At 50.9% G+C, this 6,359-nt stretch overlaps 1 non-coding gene across 1 annotated transcript; it reads right to left on the bottom strand.

The window, feature by feature from the left end:
• Nucleotides 1-830: 830 nt before the first annotated feature.
• TRNAR-CCG (transfer RNA arginine (anticodon CCG)) lies at nucleotides 831-903 on the bottom strand. The gene has a single exon. It is a non-coding gene; the product is annotated as a tRNA-Arg (tRNA).
• Nucleotides 904-6,359: the final 5,456 nt, after the last annotated feature.

Here is a 6,359-nt window from a genome sequence, read left to right as displayed (position 1 = left end):
GGGATGGGATCGTGTACAGTGGGATCATCTTGCGGTCGGGGATGGGATCGGGGGTCGTGTAGGGCGGGATCATCCGGCGGTCGGGGATGGGATCGCGGGTGGTTTACGGCGGGATCATCTGGCGGTCGGGGATGGGATCGCGGGTCGTGTGCGTCGGGGACATCCGGCGGTTGGGGATGGGATTGCGGGTCGTGTGCGTCGGGGACATCCGGCGGTCGGGGATGGGATCGTGGGTCGTGTACGGCGGGATCATCCGGCGGTCGGGGATGGGATCGGGGGTCGTGTACGGCGGGATCATCTGGCGGTCGGGGATGGGATCGCGGGTGGTGTACGGCGGGACATCCGGCGGTCGGGGATGGGATTGCGGGTCGTGTGCGTCGGGGACATCCGGCGGTCGGGGATGGGATCGCGGGTGGTGTACGGCGGGATCATCTGGCGGTCAGGGATGGGATTGTGGGTCGTGTACGGCGGGGACATCCGATGGTCGGGGATGGGATCGCGGGTCGTGTACGGCGGGGACATCCGATGGTCGGGGATGGGATCGCAGGCGATGGATTTCTCTTCAATGACGTCATTAGTGTGAAGATACAATGTATCGGTTGTGGGGGAGATCCGGATGTAATCTCATCCATGAGATCCCCATAAGGAATAATGGAACTGAAGAAGTAATAATAATGATGATGATTCCGCTCGCGGCTCTCCCGGTAATGACACCCGGGTACAGGTATCGCCGGTGTCGGTGTGCGGGGATCGGGCGGGCGCTCTCGGTGTCCCGGCGGTCGGTCCCGCTCCGGGTCTCCCCTCCTCATTTTATAAAATGGTTTTCGGAGCGACCCAGATGGGACTCGAACCCACAATCCCCAGCTCCGGAGGCTGATGCCTTATCCATTAGGCCACTGGGTCACTGCATGTCTGCCAGCCCCACACACCTCTCTTACAGCGAGCGAATCAGCGTGCGCGACACCGGACCCGCCCACACCCGCGTCACAACCAATCATCTCCCTGGAGACCCGAACACCGCCCCGGAGAGGAGGAGCCGGGACACGTGACCGGGCGGCCATCTTCTTCCCGCACACCGATAACATGGCTGAGGAGAGGGGGAGGGGGAGAACCGGACATGGGGGAGGGGCTCCGACACTTACCATGTTATGATTGGCTGTTCTACTTTCCTGCCGTTGTGTCCCCAATACAGGAAGTGAGGCGACATCTTCCCACTGGGGACACAGAAGTATTTCCTCTTCCTGAATGTAGATCGCATAGCAACCGCCCCTCCCCACCACTGCATAGCAACCGCCCCTCCCCCACACTGCATAGCAACCGCCCAACACTGCATAGCAACCGCCCCACCCCTACACTGCATAGCAACCGCTCCCCCACCCCGCATAGCAACCACCCCACCCCCACACTGCATTGCAACCGCCCCACACTGCATAGCAACCACCCCACCCCCACGCTGCATAGCAACTGCCCCACCCCCCACACTGCATAGCAACCGCCCCCCACACTGCATAGCAACCACCCCACACTGCATAGCAACCACCCCACACTGCATAGCAACCGCCCCACACTGCATAGCAACCGCCCCACCCCCACACTGCATAGCAAGCGCCCCACCCTCACACTGCATAGCAACCGCTCCCCCACCCCGCATAGCAACCACCCCACCCCCACACTGCATAGCAACCGCTTCACACTGCATAGCAACCATCCCACCCCCACACTGCCTAGAAACCGGTCCCCCACCCCGCATAGCAACCACCCCACCCCCACACTGCATAGCAACCGCCCCACACTGCATAGCAACCACCCCACGCTGCATAGCAACTGCCCCACCCCGCATAGCAACCACCCCACCCCCCACACTGCATAGCAACCGCCCCCCACACTGCATAGCAACCGCCCAAACTGCATAGCAACCGCCCCACACTGCATAGCAACCGCCCCACCCTCACACTGCATAGCAACCACCCCACCCCCACACTGCATAGCAACCGCCCCACCCCCACACTGCCTAGAAACCGCTCCCCCACCCCGCATAGCAACCACCCCACCCCCACACTGCATAGCAACTGCCCCACACTGCATAGCAACCGCCTCCTGCCATATACATAATTATCACAGACTCCTCCCATGTACATAAGTATCACAGGCTCCTCCCATGTACAGAAGTATCACAGGCTCCTCCCATGTACAGAAGTATCACAGGCTCCTCCCACGTACACAAGTATCACAGGCTCCTCCCATGTACAGAAGTATCACAGGCTCCTCCCACGTACACAAGTATCACAGGCTCCTCCCATGTACAGAAGTATCACAGGCTCCTCCCACGTACACAAGTATCACAGGCTCCTCCCATGTACAGAAGTATCACAGGCTCCTTCGGAAATAACTTGTAGTTTTTTACATTCTGCTATAAAACATCTAATAAAAAAGAGTAAAGAATCAAATTTCTTCATCAGTTTAGGCCGATACGTATTTTGCTACATATTTTTGGTAAAAAAAAAAATCCCAATAAGTGTATACTGATTGCTTTGCGCAAAAGTTATATCGTCTACAAACTATGGGATAGATCTATTCATGTATTTACTAGTTATGGTGATCAGTGACTTGTAGCATTCAGACACTAACTGACACTTTTTGGTGGCCAATGACACTAATACAATGATCAGTGCTAAAAAATATGCACTGTCACTGTACCAATGACACTGGCTGGGAAGGGGTTTAACATCAGGGATGATCAAAGGGTTAATTGTGTGCCTAGCCAGTGTTTTTGTACTGTGGGGGGGGGGGGGGGTTGCTTTTACTAGGGGATGACTTTGCAGGAACACAGGATTCCAGGCCTTCCCTCCTGTCAGAACGGTGATCTGCCTTGTTTACATAGTCAGACCGCCAAACTATGTTTCTGTGACATCGAGTCCGCAGTACCTAATGATCGACCCTCGCTGTGTATGATCGGGAGCGAGCCGCTACCAGAAGTATCAGATCATGTGTCTATAGATATATAGGGACGGGGTATATACATATATAGGGATGGGTGAGGTATATATATAGGTGTATAAGGGTGGGGTGTATATATATATATATATATATATATATATATATATATATATATATATATGTAGCACTGAACCCCAAAGGAGCTGCTGGTTTTATTGGGCTTACTGTTACCTTCTGGTCTGCTTCTCCTCCACCCCCCCCCCCCCCCCCCCGCCGCCCTCCGGTGCTTCTACAGACTCACCGCTTCCATCAGTGAGTCGGTCACAGGATCCGCCGGCCCCCAGATAATACCATAGAGATTTCCGGCGGACCAGATGGTCCCCGGAGTCTCTATGATCGTTCAGAGGCCCGGCGCGTTGTTATGACGTCACGCCCGGCCTCTGCATTCAAAATAACGGCTCCACCTCGTCTGGGAAGCCGGGATCGTTTTTTAAATTTTTTTTATTTTATTCTTCCCAGCCTAGAGGTGAGATGTGGGGTCTTATTGACCCCCCCCCCCCCCATATCTCACTGTAAATAGGTCCGATCGTGCCATATTCCTATTACAAGGGATGTTTGTGTCAAACTAAAAAAATAAAAGTAAAATTAACAATAAAATATAAATAATTAAGCGCCCCCTGTCCCCGTGAGCTCGTACGCAGAAGCGAACGCATACGTAAGTCCCGCCCACATATGAAAACGGTGTGCAAACCACACATGTGAGGTATTGCCGCAAACGTTAGAGCGAGAGCAATAATTCTAGCCCTAGATCTCCTCTGTAACGCAAAACATGTAACCAGTAAAAAAATTTAAAGCGTCGCCTATGGGGGATTTTAAATACCAAAGTTTGGCGCCATTCCACGAGCGCGTGCAATTTTGAAGCGTGACATGTTGGGTATCTATTTACTCTTCATCTATCACATTATGCAAAAAAAATTGGGCTAACTTTACTGTTTTTTTGTTTTTTAAAGCGGAGGTCCACCCTAAAGTGGACCTTCCGCTCATCGGAACCCTCCCCCCCCCCCTCCGGCGCCACAATTGGCACCTTTCAGGGGGGAGGGGGGTGCAGGTACCTGTACAGTACAGGTATCTGCACCCACTTCCGGGATAGCTCTCTGCGGAAAGGGGCGTAGATTACGCCCCTTTCCAAAAGTCCCCCGCTGCCTGCTGGGAAACACACGGATCCCAGAGGCAGCGGGGAGCGTCCTTATTGCGCAGCGCGACTCGCACATGCGCAGTAGGGAACCGGGAAATGAAGCCGAAAGGCTCCACTTCCTGATTCCCATACCCAAGATGGCGGCGGCAGCACCCGAGAGACAATCGAGAGATCTGCTTCGGGTGCCGACATCGCGGGCGCGCTGGACAGGTAAGTGTCATTATTTTAAAAGTCAGCAGCTGCAGTATTTGTAGCTGCTGGCTTTAAAAAAAAAAAAAAAAAAACCGCGGAGTCCCGCTTTAAGCATGAAACTGTTTTCTTCCTGAAAAAAATATGTTCGAATAATTGCTGCGCAAATACCGTGCGAGGTAAAAAGTTGCAACAACCGCCATTGTATTGTCTGGGGTCTTCGCTACAAAAAACATATATAATGTTTGGGGGTTCCGTGTCATTTTCTAGCAAAAAAATGATGAATTTTACATGTAGGAGAGAAATGTCAGAATTGGCCTGGGGGCGAAGTGGTTAAATACCACCCTCCAGAATTAGAGATGGGGAATATAGATAGATATATAGGGATGGGATATATATATAGATATATAGGGATGGGATATATATATAGATATATAAGGGTGGGGTATATATAGGGATGGGGTGGGGTATACAGATAGATATATAAGGGTGGAGTGGGATATATATATATATATATATATATATAGGGATGGGGTATATAGATATATAGGGATGGGGTGGGGTATATAGATATATATAGGGATGGGGTATATAGATATATATAGGGATGGGGTATATATATATATATATATATATATATATATATATATATATATATATATATATATAGGGATGGGTGGGGTATATAGATAGATATATAGGGATGGGGTATATAGATATATATATATAGGGATGGGGTATATAGATATATATAAGGATGGGGTATACAGATAGATATATAGGGATGGGGTATATATATATATATATATATATATATATATATATATATATATATATAGGGATGGGTGGGGTATATAGATAGATATATAGGGATGGGGTATATAGATATATATATAGGGATGGGGTATATAGATATATATAAGGATGGGGTATACAGATAGATATATAGGGATGGGGTATATATATAGGGGTGGGGTGGGGTATATAGATATACATATATAGGGATGGGGTATATATATAGGGGTGGGGTGGGGTATATAGATATACATATATAGGGATGGGGTATATATATATATATATATATATAGGGGTGGGGTGGGGTATATAGATATACATATATAGGGATGGGGTTGGGGTGGTAAGCAGTGACAGGTCGTCTATATCCCCTTTCCGGACCCCGGGATGGGGGGAGGGGGGAGGGTTATAGACGGGGACGCGCACTCCTCCCCCCCGGCACACTCCGGGTTAATCTCGCGGGAACACGGACCGGCTTCTTTTCAAACCGCCCAATGAGCGCCGTGCTGTTCCTCGAACCGGCCAATCATAGCGCGGCTCCGGGGGACATTTAAACGCGCGAGCTGGTAGCGTGTTACATTCGGGATCCGGCTGGAGGTGAGAGAGCACGTGGTGTGGCCCCGGGTGCGGAGCTATGGGGCCCCTCATAGTATATCCGTCTATGGGCGATCTTGGGGGCTGTATAGCCGCTTCCTGTAGTGGTGATGGTAGGACGGGAGGTGTATATCATTATACTCTGTGCTGTAGGGAAAGGGGGGATAATATAGGATATGTTGGGGCTGGGTGGGTTATATAGGATGATATATTGGGGGGGGAGGGTATATAGGATGTTATTTTGGGGGTGTATAGGATATATGTTGGGGTGGGGGGTATGTATGATGATATGTTGGGGTGGGGGGTATGTATGATGATATGTTGGGGTGGGGGGTATGTATGATGATATGTTGGGGTGGGGGGTATGTATGATGATATGTTGGGGTGGGGGGTATGTATGATGATATATTGAGGGTGGTCTATGCTCTGTACTGGAGGGGTGGTATTGGGGAGGGGGTTCCCTGTAGGGGGTCCTCTCTAGTCTGGAAGTGACAGTACTGTCACCTAACAACATGTGGTTGGCAGTTGGGGGGGTCATATGATGTGCAGAGGTCACTTCTATAAGGGGAATGGGATGAAACTGGGTATCTGGTATTGTAGGCCCTTTACTTGGGGGGGGGGGGGGGGAGGGAGGTTTTGTCATCCCAGG

The sequence above is a fragment of the Lithobates pipiens genome, unplaced genomic scaffold (genome assembly GCF_037356315.1).
Source record: "Lithobates pipiens isolate NorthernLeopardFrog02 unplaced genomic scaffold, aLitPip1_a1.2 Scaffold_28, whole genome shotgun sequence".
Lineage (NCBI taxonomy): Eukaryota > Metazoa > Chordata > Amphibia > Anura > Ranidae > Lithobates > Lithobates pipiens.
The sequence above is the reverse complement of the archived record's forward strand: the minus strand, read 5'-3'. Positions and strand labels throughout refer to the sequence as shown.